The 17,424-nt window shown below is 45.5% G+C and overlaps 1 protein-coding gene across 1 annotated transcript in view; it reads right to left on the reverse strand.

The window, feature by feature from the left end:
• The window catches only part of LOC311225516 (actin-histidine N-methyltransferase-like), an 80,817-nt gene that overhangs the window by 37,178 nt on the left and 26,215 nt on the right, over positions 1-17,424 (reverse strand).

The following is a 17,424-nucleotide window of genomic DNA, read 5'->3' on the forward strand; positions in this document are numbered from 1 at the left end:
CCCTGAGGGTTTTTTGGAAAGATTTCCAGAATTGTCAATCTTCACTAAAACCTTTTATATCTCAGCCTCTGGAGCAGGTAAGACACATGAAAAGAAAACCATTTGATAGATTACAACTTGGGCTTTTATTTGAACATCATTCATTTACTATAATGTGCATTGACGTTTATTAAAAAAAATCTATAAACAACAACAAATATAAAATACAAAATATAAGATACTGCCACCTAGCATGATTCGGCCGACATTGCAATCTCGATGTCTCAGAATGAGTCCCAATGATAAACCGAGGTCTGTGCGACTGTATAGAATATTAAAATCAAATAAAAGAAAAAATTATGAAAACGATCGAAAACCCGCTCAACCGCTGGCGAGATAACCCGAGAAATGTCGGGTCTGGCGCTGAAAGTGTTAATAAAAAATAAAAAAATTTAAATCACAAAGCATTCCCCCACATGCATTTCAGCGAATCACAGCGCTTTTCATTACTCACATACCTTGAAAATGGCGACACCGTCTGAAATGACCTAAACGTTGCATCAGGTCTTAAAGCTAAATATGTAGCATCCAGCCTTAAGGGGTCTCAAACTCACGGCCCGCAGGCCAATTGCGGCCTGCTGGATATTTTGCGGCCCCCTACTTGACATCAAAGTACAAAAAAATTATAATTTAAACTATATATCTTTTTAAATAATTTTTTCTTTTTGTGGAACTTTGTTCAACTTTGTCAGTGCTGTAAAGTTTAAACCTTAGACAAACAAAACACTTTGCTTCCATGAAATATTGTAAGCCGTCATTTGAGGCTTTATAAAAGCAGCATAATGAACACAAATCTGTCAGTGCCGAGTCCGACCTCATCTTAAATAACAAACAGCATTGCTTGTTGTAGTTAACAAAGAGAGGCAGAGTTGATTTAGCAACAAAAAAAAAATTAAATCATATATATATATAATATTTGATGCGGCCCAGCCTCACCCAGACTCTACCTCCAGCGGCTCCCAGGTAAATTGAGTTTGAGACCCCTGTAAACACACACACGCAGCATCCAGTCTAAATGGGCTAGTACAGGTCCAAAGTTGATAACAATCCCACGGAAAATTCGTGTTTTACAAAAGGTTTTTGTAACGCGTGTACTGGCATTAATTTGGCATGATTATCCAAAATGGCCGCCCACTTCCATTGTTTTCGAGGCTCTAGTCAAAACAAAGTCTTGAGAAGCAACCCTCCGACTAGTGATTAGTCTCCAGAGTCTAGGACGTCCACTATGGACAATGAATGGGGCTCTACACCCAAGTGAGCTTGTAGAAGATGACCGAATATTTTGGTCGAGAAGAAAGAAAGGAAAAACAAAGTCATCGCCACAGGACGTTCTCAAATCAACAAGTAATCGTGTTTAATAATCATGATTTCAATAGTCAAAATTATTGTGATTATTATGATTTGCCATAATTGAGCAGCCCCCTAATACATATATAGTTGATATACCTAGTATGTACCTATGATATACCGATGCATCAAAAAAATATATACAAAAATATCCCCAAAAATGTAGTGCGGAGGGGCTGTGGGGGGGGGGGGGGGGGGTATGGAGGGTGCAGTGGGATAATACCCTCGTTGGTAGATAATGCCAGCCTGACCCCCCCCCCATCTCACCTATCATGTGTGTGTGTGTGTGTGTGTGTGTGTGTGTGTGTGTGTGTGTGTGTGTGTGTGTGTGTGTGCGTGTGTGTTATGGAGAGAGTGTGAGCCGAGCTTTGTGTTGTACAGACAGCCATTAAAAGATAAGCTGGGTCGGTGCGACACTTGCCAGGAACGAGGGGCCCTTGCTAGCCCCCCCAACCACCCCCCCCCCCCCCCATCCTACAGGCCCCTAACACACCAAGGACAGAGAGAGAGAGAGAGAGAGAGAGAGAGAGAGAGAGAGAGAGAGAATATAACACTGTCGCTCACTAACCAAATCTAAGAGCAGACAATCCATATTAAACTGATAAAGGTGTGTTTTGGTCGGTGCGGCTCAGCGGGCCACGATCGTACGCTATCGTATATTTAAGTGACATGGGGGGGGTGTGTGTGCGTGTGTGTGGGAAGGGGGGAGGGGGGGGGGGGGGCGGGGGGGTTGAATTTGCCTCGCAACCTTTGTCCAGCGTCGCCCCGTATCTCCCGGGTCATCTCGCCTCGCCGTGTGTACCGTCTAATAAAAGCGCAGCGCTTTAAAAAAGATGATCTGTGGGAACACGTTCGGCGCTCACGCTGGGTGTAGCGTGTGGAGATGACTGTTCAGCCGCACAGGCGTTCAGATTCATTTAACATTCTTTAGGTGGAAGAAGTTTGCGTCGCAAACGGTTAAGATTATTATGACCGATATACCGGCAGCATGTATGTCACTCACTGGTATCATGTAAATATCCAACTGTTTTTTTTTTTTTTTTTACAGGTCGATAGATATCATATGAAAGTAGAGATCTAGAGGGATCCCTACATGCCAGCGCGGTCGTGCTACTGTAGCTCACCAGCAAAGGGGGGGAAGATATTGCTCCCTTCTCTCCTCCTGTGTCTCCTCTCCTCAGTCTCCCTCTCAGTCTTCCTACTGTCTCAATAAAGAACCTTCTCTCCTGTGTCTCCTCTACTCTGTCTCCCTCTCAGCCTTCCTACTGTCTCAATAAAGAACCTTCTCTCCTGTGTCTCCTCTACTCTGTCTCCCTCTCAGTCTTCCTACTGTCTCAATAAATAACCTTCTCTCCTGTGTCTCCTCTACTCTGTCTCCCTCTCAGCCTTCCTACCGTCTCAATAAAGACCCTTCTCTCCTGTGTCTCCCCTACTCTGTCTCCCTCTCAGCCTTCCTACCGTCTCAATAAAGAACCTTCTCTCCTGTGTCTCCCCTACTCTGTCTCTCCCTCTCAGCCTTCCTACTGTCTCAATAAAGAACCTTCTCTCCTGTGTCTCCTCTACTCTGTCTCCCTCTCAGCCTTCCTACTGTCTCAATAAAGAACCTTCTCTCCTGTGTCTCCTCTACTCTGTCTCCCTCTCAGCCTTCCTACTGTCTCAATAAAGAACCTTCTCTCCTGTGTCTCCTCTACTCTGTCTCCCTCTCAGTCTTCCTACTGTCTCAATAAAGAACCTTCTCTCCTGTGTCTCCTCTACTCTGTCTCCCTCTCAGCCTTCCTACTGTCTCAATAAAGAACCTTCTCTCCTGTGTCTCCTCTACTCTGTCTCCCTCTCAGCCTTCCTACTGTCTCAATAAAGAACCTTCTCTCCTGTGTCTCCTCTACTCTGTCTCCCTCTCAGCCTTCCTACCGTCTCAATAAAGAACCTTCTCTCCTGTGTCTCCTCTACTCTGTCTCCCTCTCAGCCTTCCTACTGTCTCAATAAAGAACCTTCTCTCCTGTGTCTCCTCTCCTCTGTCTCCCTCTCAGCCTTCCTACCGTCTCAATAAAGAACCTTCTCTCCTGTGTCTCTCCTACTCTGTCTCCCTCTCAGCCTTCCTACTGTCTCAATAAAGAACCTTCTCTCCTGTGTCTCCCTCTCAGCCTTACTGTCTCAATAAAGAACCTTCTCTCCTGTGTCTCCTCTACTCTGTCTCCCTCTCAGCCTTCCTACTGTCTCAATAAAGAACCTTCTCTCCTCCTGTGTCTCCTCTCATCTGTCTCCCTCTCAGCCTTCCTACCGTCTCAATAAAGAACCTTCTCTCCTGTGTCTCTCCTACTCTGTCTCCCTCTCAGCCTTCCTACTGTCTCAATAAAGAACCTTCTCTCCTGTGTCTCCCTCTCAGCCTTACTGTCTCAATAAAGAACCTTCTCTCCTGTGTCTCCTCTACTCTGTCTCCCTCTCAGCCTTCCTACTGTCTCAATAAAGAACCTTCTCTCCTGTGTCTCCCTCTCAGCCTTACTGTCTCAATAAAGAACCTTCTCTCCTGTGTCTCCTCTACTCTGTCTCCCTCTCAGCCTTCCTACTGTCTCAATAAAGAACCTTCTCTCCTGTGTCTCCTTCTCAGCCTTACTGTCTCAATAAAGAACCTTCTCTCCTGTGTCTCCTCTACTTTGTCTCCCTCTCAGCCTTCCTACTGTCTCAATAAATAACCTTCTCTCCTGTGTCTCCTCTACTCTGTCTCCCTCTCAGCCTTCCTACCGTCTCAATAAAGACCCTTCTCTCCTGTGTCTCCCCTACTCTGTCTCCCTCTCAGCCTTCCTACTGTCTCAATAAAGACCCTTCTCTCCTGTGTCTCCCCTACTCTGTCTCCCTCTCAGCCTTCCTACTGTCTCAATAAAGAACCTTCTCTCCTGTGTCTCCCCTACTCTGTCTCTCCCTCTCAGCCTTCCTACTGTCTCAATAAAGAACCTTATCTCCTGTGTCTCCCCTACTCTGTCTCCCTCTCAGCCTTCCTACTGTCTCAATAAAGAACTGTCTCCCCTACTCTGTCTCCCTCTCAGCCTTCCTACTGTCTCAATAAAGAAGCTCCTCTCCCGTGTCTCCTCTACTCTGTCTCCCTCTCAGCCTTACTGTCTCAATAAAGAACCTTCTCTCCTGTGTCTCCTCTACTCTGTCTCCCTCTCTACCTTCCTACTGTCTCAATAAAGAACCGTCTCTCCTGTGTCTCCCTCTCAGCCTTCCTACTGTCAATAAAGAACCTTCTCTCCTGTGTCTCCTCTACTCTGTCTCCCTCTCAGCCTTCCTACTGTCTCAATAAAGAACCTTCTCTCCTGTGTCTCCCTCTCAGCCTTCCTACTGTCTCAATAAAGAACCTTCTCTCCTGTGTCTCCTCTACTCTGTCTCCCTCTCAGCCTTCCTACTGTCTCAATAAAGAACCTTCTCTCCTGTGTCTCCCTCTCAGCCTTCCTACTGTCTCAATAAAGAACCTTCTCTCCTGTGTCTACTCTACTCTGTCTCCCTCTCAGCCTTCCTACTGTCTCAATAAAGAACCTTCTCTCCTGTGTCTCCTCTACTCTGTCTCCCTCTCAGCCTTCCTACTGTCTCAATAAAGAACCTTCTCTCCTGTGTCTCCTCTACTCTGTCTCCCTCTCAGCCTTCCTACTCTCTCAATAAATAACCTTCTCTCCTGTGTCTCCTCTACTCTGTCTCCCTCTCAGCCTTCCTACTCTCTCAATAAAGAACCTTCTCTCCTGTGTCTCCTCTACTCTGTCTCCCTCTCAGCCTTCCTACTGTCTCAAAGAACCTTCTCTCCTGTGTCTCCCTCTCAGCCTTCTCGTCTCCATTAAGGGAAAAAGTTGTAAAACAGTGTTGAGCTTTGACGGCCAGACACATTTGAGTGTAGTTCCACTGGAAACACTTGGGGCGGGGTGGGGGTGGGGGGAGGGGTTGAAGTGTGTAAAAGTGAGTAGAGTGGTGCCACACACACACACAGATGTAGGCACGTACACACACAGCGCCGCAGGTTGAGCTCTTGATACATTAGCATCCAAAGACAAGGGTCATCCATCATGTCGCTCTGTGGAGCCTGTGTGTGTCTATGTGACATGGTAGAGAGAGAGAGAGAGAGAGAGAGAGAGAGAGAGAGAGAGAGAGAGGCGGAGAGAGAGAGAGGGGAGAGAGAGAGAGAGGAGAGAGAGAGAGAGAGAGAGAGAGAGAGAGAGAGAGAGACAGAGGGGGAGAGAGAGAGAGAGACATGGAGATACAGCAGCAGGGGTCCCGTAAATCAATTAGTGGACAACGCCTCCTCATAGAGCAAAGGCTCATGGGCATTATGCTTCGGTGAAGCCTGCTAATTGGTCGAATACGGGTGGGCCAGCGGGGCCCGGGGGCCAATCAGAGCCAAGAACTTAAGAGACTTATTTATTGCAGGAAAGATTGTCCTGTTTTTGGTCTCGAATGTAGTTCACGTTTGCTTTGCTTCACTTAAGGCTGGACGGTAATAAATGGAACACTCTAAAAGATAAAGTTCTCTGAAGAGCAGACCAGTGAACACCCACTAGGGTTTGCTGCACATCGCTTTCCAGTAGGGATGTCCGATATTATCGGCCGATATTGGCATTATTAAAATAAAATGTAATATCGGAAATTATCTGCATACAGTTTTTTTTTTTTATTTAACCTTTATTTACCCGGACAATCAAGTAAGAACAAATTCCAGGCGAGCAACGTGAACGCCTTTAGCAAAATTCACATAGCGCTCCATAACACAGCTTCCAGGAATTAGCCCGGATCCCTCTGAAACTATACAATATTCACCACGGGATAACACGCGAACGTATACATGAAAGAATTAACTCTTTTACATGTTGGACGAGAGATAGTGACTGTCAAATGAGCCATAGTATTGTCTCCATAGCTATGATATAGAATATAGATATAGCCCTGCAAACATTGTGACGCACAGTGAAAATCCCTATGTTTTAAAGCTTGGCCCATTGACTACAAGGATGGATAAAAACGGCTGGCGCTGAAAGCGTTAAGCAGAGGGTACAACATGGCTGTGCAAAAAGGCCAAAGTACTGCATATCCTGAGCAAAAACAACCCTCAATTTTAACACTCAAATTAAAATCCGCTCAGATTTAGCTAATCCAGACAGAAAGACAGCGGGAGGGAGAGAGGTAGAGCGAGAGAGAGAGCGAGAGAGCGAGAGACAAAGATGGGGAGAGAGAGTGAGAAACACAAAGACAGGGAGAGAGGGAGAGAGAGAGAGAGACAGTGAGAAACACAAAGACAGGGAGAGAGGGAGAGAGAGAGAGAGACAGTGAGAAACACAAAGACAGGGAGAGAGGGAGAGAGAGAGAGAGACAGTGAGAAACACAAAGACAGGGAGAGAGGGAGAGAGAGAGAGAGACAGTGAGAAACACAAAGACAGGGAGAGAGGGAGAGAGAGAGAGAGACAGTGAGAAACACAAAGACAGGGAGAGAGGGAGAGAGAGAGAGAGAGACAGTGAGAAACACAAAGACAGGGAGAGAGGGAGAGAGAGAGAGAGACAGTGAGAAACACAAAGACAGGGAGAGAGGGAGAGAGAGAGAGAGACAGTGAGAAACACAAAGACAGGGAGAGAGGGAGAGAGAGAGAGAGAGAGACAGTGAGAAACACAAAGACAGGGAGAGAGAGAGACAGTGAGAAACACAAAGACAGGGAGAGAGGGAGAGAGAGAGAGAGAGAGACAGTGAGAAACACAAAGACAGGGAGAGAGAGAGACAGTGAGAAACACAAAGACAGGGAGAGAGGGAGAGAGAGAGAGACAGTGAGAAACACAAAGACAGGGAGAGAGGGAGAGAGAGAGAGACAGTGAGAAAAACAAAGACGGGAGAGAGAGTGACAGTGAGAAAGAAGGGGAGAGAGAGACAGAGAGAGGGAGAGTGTGAGAGTGAGAACGATGGGGAGAGAGAGAGTGACAGTGAGAAAGACGGGAGAGAGAGAGCGAGAGAGAGAGAGAGAGAGAGAGAGAGAGAGAGAGATGTGGCACCTTGGAGAACCAGTCCATTTCTCATCACACCTCCACACCGTCTTCTCACCAAGGTTACTTTACATGAGCTGCATGCTGAGGTCACCTTACCAGGTCCTCACACACACACACAGCATGCACACACCTACACACACACACACATCTACACACACAGCATGCATGCACACACCTACACACACAGCATGCATGCACACACACACACACACACACACATCATGCATGCACACCTACACACACGCAGCATGCATGCACACACACACATCATGCATGCACACACCTACCTACACACATAATGCATGCACACGTGCACGCACCTGCACACACACACTTCACGGTCTAACATAGATCCCGCCCCTTGTCTGACAACAGTCTCTCATCCCCCTTCAATAGACAGAGAGACGAAGGTGTGCGTGTGTGTGTGCGTGCGTGCGTGCGTGCGTGTGTGTGCGTGTGTCTCTGTGTGTGTGTGTGTGTGTGTGCGTGCGTCTCTGTGTGTGTGTGTGTGCGTGTGTCTCTGTGTGTGTGTGCGCGTGCGTGTGTGCGTGCGTGTGCATGTGTGTGTGTGCGTGTGTCTCTGTGTGTGTGTGTGTGTGTGTGTGCGTGCGTGTGCATGTGTGTGTGTGCGTGCGTGTGCATGTGTGTGTGTGCGTGTGCAAACATGTAAAGCAGTGAACGGGTGTAGGTGTAGCCAATCCAACACGATCTGTAAACAAACCCCCCCCCCCCCCCCCCACACACACACACAGTGCACAAGAGCACACACACACACACATCTGCAGTGCGCGCGTCCTTCCGTCTGCGCAGCACATCAACATTGGTCCGTGCGTGGCGTGAGCCCGTGTGCACCTTGCGGTCCCGCATGCCGCTACATACATCAAACAAAGAGACAAGAGGAGAGATAGGGAGGGGGGAGGGAGGGAGGGGGGCGAGGGAGGGAGGGGGGCGAGGGTAGAGGGGAGGGGAGGGAGATGTTTCTTTTTTCTCCCTTTTCTTTTTTCACACGTCTTCCCCTACTCTACATGTGAGCGAAGGTACAATCAGGTCAATTCAATTCAAAGCCGATGCGACAAGCTAATTTTCCAGCCCGGTCATCTGCGGCCGCCTCGGAGGAGGGGGGAGGGGGGGGGGGGGTGAGGAGGGGGGGAGGTGAGGAGGAGGGTGGGAGGTGAGGAGGGAGAGAGAGAGAGAGAGAGAAGCTGACATTGACAGTAGTCATTACACTGACACCACAGCCAGCCCCCCAAAAAACCAGAGGAGGGGGTGAGGAGGGAAAAGAGAAACGCACAAGAAAAGAGAGAGAGAGAGGATAGATCAAGGGATATATGCAAGGAGGAGGACAGGGCGAGAGAAGAGATTAGGAGGAGAGGAGGAGGGAGAGGAGAGAGAGGAGTGAAACGGAGAGAAGAAAAAGACGTGTTGTATAGAAGACAGGACACCTCCACCACGTGCTCCGTTTGAGAGTCTACGTCTCAGGCCATGCACGAAGGAGAGAGCAGGGGGTGGGGGGGGCGGTGGAGAGAGAGAAGAGTAATCTAACTCGCGTGTCTGTCAACCTTTGCCGTTCGCTGGTCAAGGGGGGGGGGGGGGGGGGGATGTCTTGATCGGAGAACTTCTCCATTCCGTTGTGAGACAAGCCCCTAGAACAAACGTGTAGACTCGTGTAGTTTGGAAGGAGAGCCAGAACGGACGAGAGATATCATCCATCACCACCACCGAGGGGTGGGCACTCGGGAGGAGCTACAAGGGTGGTGGCGGTGGTGGTGGTAGTGGTGGTGGTAGTAGTGGCAGTGGATTTGGTGGTAGTAGTAGTGGTAGTGGATTTGGTGGTGGTAGTGGTGGTAGTGGATTTGGTGGTAGTAGTGGCAGTGGATTTGGTGGTGGTAGTGATGGTAGTGATGGTAGTGGTGGTGGTGGTGGTGGTGGTAGTGATGGTGGTGGTAGTGATGGTGGTGGTAGTGGTGGTAGTGATGGTAGTGATGGTAGTGGTAGTAGTAGTAGTGGTGGTGGTAGTGGTGGTAGTGATGGTAGTGGTAGTAGTAGTAGTGGTGGTGGTAGTGATGGTAGTGGTGGTAGTGATGGTAGTGGTAGTGGTGGTGGTAGTGATGGTAGTGGTGGAGGTAGTGATGGTAGTGGTAGTAGTAGTAGTAGTGGTGGTAGTGATGGTAGTGATGGTAGTGATGGTAGTGGTAGTAGTAGTAGTAGTGGTGGTAGTGATGGTAGTGGTGGTAGTGATGGTAGTGGTAGTAGTGGTGGTAGTGATGGTAGTGGTGGTAGTGATGGTAGTGGTGGTAGTGATGGTAGTGGTAGTAGTAGTAGTGGTGGTGGTAGTGATGGTAGTGGTAGTAGTAGTAGTGGTGGTGGTAGTGATGGTAGTGGTAGTAGTAGTAGTGGTGGTGGTAGTGGTAGTAGTAGTAGTGGTGGTGGTAGTGATGGTAGTGGTAGTGGTGGTGGTAGTGATGGTAGTGGTGGAGGTTGTGATGGTAGTGATGGTAGTGGTGGTAGTGATGGTAGTGGTAGTAGTAGTAGTGGTGGTGGTAGTGATGGTAGTGGTGGTGGTAGTGGTAGTAGTGGTGGTAGTGGTAGTAGTGGTGGTAGTGGTGGTGGTGGTAGTGGTGGTGGTGGTAGTAGTGATGGTAGTGGTGGTAGTGGTGGTAGTGATGGTGGTAGTGGTGGTGGTAGTGGTAGTAGTGATGGTAGTGATGGTAGTGGTGGTGGTGGTGGTAGTGATGGTAGTGGTGGTGATGGTAGTGGTAGTAGTGATGGTAGTGGTGGTGGTGGTGGTAGTGATGGTAGTGGTGGTGATGGTAGTGGTAGTAGTGATGGTAGTGATGGTAGTGGTGGTGGTGGTGGTAGTGATGGTGGTAGTGATGGTAGTGGTGGTGGTGGTAGTGATGGTAGTGGTGGTGGTGGTGGTGATGGTAGTGGTGGTGGTGGTGGTGATGGTAGTGGTGGTGGTGGTGGTGGTGGTGGTGGTGGTGGTGATGGTAGTGGTGGTGGTGGTAGTGGTAGTGATGGTAGTGGTGGTGGTGGTGATGGTAGTGATGGTAGTGGTGGTAGTGATGGTGGTGGCAGTAGGGAGTTTGGGTTTAAATTTCCTTCTCTTGTTTGTGGATTATAGTACATTTACATTCAGCTGAACGCTTTTATCCAAAAGCGACTTAGAAGTTGTGAACAACAAGTCAGCAGGAAGGGCACGACTCTGGCAGCGGAGGGTATTGTTGGGTATTTGTCACACAGTGTCAAACTTTGAGTGCTACACTATGAGTGCATAGTAGTGTAGATATTTTAGCATAGTAGGTAGTAGTATAGGCATTAGGGCTGACCCCTATTAATCGATTAGTCGACTAATCGGTCGAAAGGAGCCGTAGTCGACTGGCCATCATCTTAGTCGAATATAATAAAAAGATTATAAAAAATTTAAATATTATTATTATTTTTTATCATTCTTTCCAAAAGAAAAGAGGCCTAGAAGCGTGGTTAACGCTAATGGCACACATACCAGAGGCTAACTGCCTAAGAAAACAGGCACAGAGGCACTGAAAGAGGATCTCACCCGTCTAATGAACACACTAGACTAGACAAATATCAAGATGTATCCATCAGTGGACCAATTGCATGCTTTCACAGAGGACAAGAAGCCTTCAGTCAACTCCTTCAGACATTAAGCACCCCCCACAGCCCAAATGGAATGATACAAAAATAATAAAAAAGATTAAAAATATTATACTTTTATTTTTATTTTTTTTTAAATTTGTCGACCAATAGTCGACTAACGGCACATTTTGGCCAATCATAGTCGACCATCCAAATCCTTAGTCGGGGACAGCCCTAATATATATATATATTATGGATTAACAGACGACTGTTCTACCTCCAAAGCCACTGTCTCGTCTCTCGCGCACACACAGACACACACATTTGAAGTAGTGTACTTCAATACTTTATTTGGTTCCACAAATTATATTACATAAACAGGGAATCAAATGTATCGGGGCCAAGCAGCACTGAACACTTAAGGGTCACATAGCACCTCCTTCTCCACACGGCTAAGCTGCCAATAATAGCTGAGACAGAGCAATATTTGGCTATTTGTTTGGCTTTTCTTTTAGACATTGCAGCAATTCTCAGACCAGTCATGGTGCATTTGTATACATGGCCAAGACTTCCGAATACAAGTACACACACACATGGAGTGAGGACACCATTACTCCACTATATCTCTACATAAAAAAAAAAGTTGTTTGCTGCTATATTAATGTTCGAAACCTGTGACGTGGCACAGGCATCGGTTTAAAGCATCTACCCAACGCTACTGGGCGAGGGCCTAGACACTCTAATGGGCAGGTTTGCTCCGATTATGGCGTTTACATAAACTCAAATAATGTCTCAACTAATCAAAGCACGGACAATTTGAATAGGACCAAAATGAAAGTAACTTTAACACTTTAATCACCGGAGACACCGAAACTCGTCTTTCCCCGCCATGCTCATTCTGCCGAAGACGCCGTAACACGTCTTTGATATCAATATTTCAAAAATCTGTGATCGAAATCATATTTCTCCCCCGGGGACCTGAGATATACTGCTGAGCTCCACTCAACTCTCTAAAGGTTCAAGAGCGCCATCTGGTGGCCGATCGTGGGATCGCCCAGGGGAGAAACAGGATGTAGAAGCTGGTGCTCATTTCAATTCGGTCCGATCACTCGCTATAGGTCCCGGGACTCGAGCTCGACACAATACATAGCGATCCGTTGCCAATAACTCGATAAACAACATGATTTGGACGTATATACTATTATACAACCTGGAAATGGATCGGGTATTTCTCCATCCCATAATAGAAAAAATTCTGTTCCACGCTCATCTGCCAACGGCGCGAGGAAGCTACGGTGAGTTTCAGCGTTATTTTCTAATGTCCTCTATACTAACTGCTCTAATGATCATATCACCCACACTAGATGAATGATATAACGTTGCCCACGGAATTATAAACGACCCCCCGCCCATCCGGTCAACATCAGATCATACGTAGTAACTTCTAGAACTACGTGCAGTTGAAATTTTTTATCTGCCACCGATCGCTATCAAACTGTATTTGATCATCAATATAATGCATTTAGGGCTATAAATCAAGTTCTGGAGAAAGCTGCAGAAAACGATAAAAACATACTTATACTTTAGACTGTATTTTAGTATGAATATGTGAATGAAAAAGTATAACGTTGCTACACCCTGAATAATAGATATAGGACATTGAATGGGCCATAATAATGTCAATTTAGCAATACAATTTAAAAGGTTATAGCCCTGCAAAGAAGGGGAACTTCTCCATAGACAAATAGAGCTGGCTAGGGATGGTAAATGATGAATTTAACCATGGCGATCAAAGTGTTAATGAAGACGTAGTAATGGCATTACCGGGGTGTATTCAATCGTTATTTTATACTTAAATAATAAATACAGTAATTAAACTAATTGACAGTGTCGTCTAGTATGGAAATATGCGTCAGTGATTATCCTCCCATGTGTAGAACTTTTTCTTGGTAGGATGAAAGATAAGATAAGTAAGGGCATCTGGAGCAGTGTTTAGAGACCATGAACCTCTCCAATGAAAAACTGAAAATGAAATTCCATTGAACAAACTCTATTGAAACCAATCATATTAATGACACACTCCACGAAAACCATGTGTCACCAAAACTCTCCACTGAAAGAAAGACCATCACTCTACAATAACAAAGGATTTCTCTCTCATGGACATAATAAAACAATTATGTTTGGCTCTCACAGAACCCACTACTGCCATCTAGGGGATTCTGTGCGAAAATGCCTGTGGTAGTGACTGAGGGGAGAATTCTTCTGTGTATGATTTCAGAAAGAAATATGGTACACTGGTAGAAAACAATCCGATGTGTGAATGTGTGAGTGGATGGGTAAAATGTGAGGAACAAATTGTAAAGAGCTATATAAAAAAGTAGCTATTTACCATATATTCAGAGTTAATTATATTGTTTACATTGTTTATTTTTTTTCTCATATTTTTATTCAGATCTACATTTTATTTATTTATCGCCTATATTTACGTCTTTCTACCATTACCCAGTCCCTACCTGTACCTCCCCTCCCCCATGCTGCTACGACGCCTGGATTTCCCCAAGGGGATCAATAAAAGGAATATCTCATCTTATTTGTATTTCTTAAACAATCATCTAAGGTGGTGCTAAGCTCAAAATAGCATCAGGGGGAAAGTGTTTCTTCATCAAACTGTTCCATCATCACGAGAGCGTAGATTGTTAGCTGCTGTACAAGACTTGTTGTTGTTGTTGATCCTAGAAAAACAGTGAGCAGATAAGGAAATTCCTTTGTCAACGGAAGTAGTCGGCGCCAATGGTAGGTTTATATACGCATATAAACAATATCCTGTAAGTCAAGACTAACCTGGCTCTAGTCAAGAAGACTAACCTGGCTCTAACCTGTGGCCCCGAGTTCTCTGTCCAATTAGTTGCTTGGATAGTCTTGGGGAAAGATTTATACATTTACATTTAGTCATTTAGCGGACGCTTTTATCCAAAGCGACTTACAAGTTCTGTACGACAAGTCATCAGGAAGGAAGGGCACGACTCTATCAGCTGAGCAACAATGTTCATCAGAGTGTTGAGTGCTACAGTGTAGGTTAGTTTATTAGGACAAGTGCATGACAGTAAGGTTAGTTAGGGTTAGAGTTTTTTTTCCTTTTCATTTCAGATAATGATTGAAGAAGTGCGTCTTTAGTCGACGGCGAAGGATTGGACGTTACCACATAGCTTCTGGCCTGCTAGACTGACACGCTACACCTCAGCTGTACGGGAGGGAAGTCTAACTCGCCAGGTAAGAGAAGTTCATAGTCAGCGTAAGGGGGAAGCCTATTAAGAAAAATCTTTTGACATCACTGAAAACGGAAGGATATAAAACTAATCGACTGAGAGACTCAACAAATTCCATCGCTAATTTCACAAAAATCTACGACACAAATTAACCCTTTAAACGGATATCAAGACGGCCCGTAATCTTGATGAAAAACGCAGAGCAACCATTTCTGCAGTCTGATAAGTTTTAGTTAATTAAAACAAAACAAAAAAAACTGCTGTCACTAACAAAAGAATTGCTAAATAATTTGCAAGAATTTTTCTCTCCCCCCCCTCCATTTGCGTCTTTGATCAAATGAAAAAGAGGGTGAATTCTATGAGAACGATGATGGCGTTGCCGCCTGATCAAAGCCCGGCGGTGGGGAATTGTCATATTTTTTTTTTTACAATGAGTCGTTTTAATAGCGGAGAAAATTTGCATATTTGGAGATTAGTGTCCTGATTTCTGCTGTCTTTTTGAGTGTTGGCTGATATTTCATCACATACGGTGGTAATCACATCACACCGCCTCTCTCTCCGGCTTGTTCAGATCTGGAGCAGTCTGTTGTCAGATAGAACCCGGGGTGGGAGGAGGGGAGACGAGGAGGAGACTTCCATTTGATAAAAGTTTAAAGGTTTTCCCGAGACATGACGGGTTACGCAAAGTCCAGAAGAGAAAATGTTCCAACGAAGAAGAAGAAAAGAAACTTTGCATAGGACTAAAAAAAAAAAAAGGGACGAGTCAGGATCATTAAAAGACAAATAATATATCTTATTCAGTCTCCCATTCACTTGCACTTGCATTGCTAACCAAATGCTAATTTCTAAAAGACTAATACTTTAGGGTGAAAGATGTCTGACAAGGGGCCCTGAACTGCAGAAGCCATTTCCTCAACTGTTTTCAACTCAAGGAAAGTTAAAGTAACTTTCTACCTTTCTCTGGGGGGGGGGGCTATGGTCTCCAGACACAGGACACATTGGTACGTTTTATGTCCCAGTTATCAGATGTCCTCACGATTGAGTTTAAAAATATCATCCAAGTGGGGCCCTTCACCTCCATATAATAAAGGAGTGCCATTTTCTGAGTGAAACTAGGATGAGGCTCGCATTAGAATACAGTATGGTTACAGTATGGTACAACAAGAACAAAGGACGGTAGGAAGGCTGAGTAGGGGAGATGCAGGAGAGAAGGTTCTGGGTTGGATTTGATTTGATCCCAGGGCCAGCAGGGGTACATGTGGTTCCAGAGGCGTGCAGGCATGTTAACCACTAAACTATCTATTCTCTGTACACCATGGTTGGACCATCTCTATTCTATACCATCTCTGGAGACCATGGTTGGACCATCTCTATTCTATACTATCTCTGGAGACCATGGTTGGACCATCTCTATTCTAGACCATCTCTGGAGACCATGGTAGGACTCTATTCTACACATATTCCGAGTCACCAAAAGCCATAGATCAACAGGGTCTCTGTTGCAGCACCCTCTGTAAAGTATTACGAGGTAGGGCTATTAAAGACACAGTAGAATTGACCACTATGGGACAAGGGTTAAAAACGGGCTCCCTCCCGAAAAAGATTGTGTGCTACAATAATACAAATCTGAAGATTTGAAGAAACTGAATATTATCTAACCACTGCAACATCTCTGGGGACCTTTCTCACGTACATCCGACGATGTATAAAACTCTGTGGCGGTCGTCGGGTCGACGTCGAGAAGCGACTGCCTTGCCGATCCTAGACAGGTGGTCCAATGGCTCCCCCTGTTGGCCGTGTGGCGATAGTGCCCCCTGTCACCAGTGGCTTATCAGGGGGAAAGTGTGAAATTGAGTTCAAGAGGCCATTGCTCGCTCTCTCTCCCTCCCTCCCTCTCTCTCCCTCCATCCATCTATTCTCCTGTTCTCTCCATACGGTTGCAAATGTCTTAACTCACATCCTTCTGGCCAAGCATCAGAGAGAGAGAGAGAGAGAGAGAGAGAGAGAAACCGCTTTACAACTTTGTCTTTTCCCCTTGTACACCGATTTGAGGAGGGCTTTATTTGAGAAAATTCTACTTTTAAATCCGGATTTGTTTTGGCAGTCTGACATCTGACTAAAAAACTGTGGAGGAGATCTTCTGTTTTGCAGGATTTTTGGAGAAAGCGTGGCACTTGAGACAAAACACACTATATCCTATATAATTGTATATGAATTCCTCTTTGTTTCTTTGTTTACATACATTGTTTACAGCTTGTGTTATATTACGTTTTATTTAGTTTTCTTTGTATTGTGGCCATCTTGGTCTATATATCACTTATTGTCAATGTCAAGTATACTATTATATACTTATTGTTTATGTGTCTTGTAAGCCCATATGGGCTGGGCATACACCTGTAATATGTAAGACACGAAAATAAAAAAACATCAAATCAAAACAAGCTGTGGACGGAGGCACCATATTCCTCCACAGTGTCTGCCGTGGCCCTACCCAGCACGATCTCACTTCAAAATATGTAAATGAAGTAGGAATCGACCACAGGGGGAAAAAATATACACATTGTACGTTATGTTATGTTATAGCCGTAAGTAATATGGTACCGGCGACCATCGGGCTCCACCAGCAGGGGGCTCCACCAGCAGAACTACTAGGCATGTCTGACCACCGAGTGTGTCCGACTCTTAAACCACCTAACCTACAACGTATGACGTATATCATGCCAGTTAGGGTACCTTGTGTATATACTGTATACTTTACTGTACTCACATAGTATACACTAGGGGTGTAACAACGGTACACAAAAACCACGGTTCAGTACGTACCTCGGTTTTGAAGTCACGGTTCGGTACGGGTTTTCGGTACAGTGGGGGGGAAAGTTTGGCTTTCCATGTTCCACTCAGGGGTGATGTAGTGTGCAGTAACTAATAATTGTACTTGTAGGGCTGTCAATGAATATTCCATATTGAAATTAATAATCGACTTGTAAAAAAAATATATATATATATATAATAATTATATTAGATTGTGAAGAAAAAAAACAGCCCTCGGTGGGCGGTCGTTAGTGGTTAACATACCGTTGTATTCGTTCGGTACACAGCCACTCGGTACGGTACGGATATGTGTACCTTTACACCCCTACAGTATATATATATATATATA

Source organism: Notolepis coatsorum (genome assembly GCF_963971535.1).
Source record: "Notolepis coatsorum genome assembly, chromosome: 3".
Lineage (NCBI taxonomy): Eukaryota > Metazoa > Chordata > Actinopteri > Aulopiformes > Paralepididae > Notolepis > Notolepis coatsorum.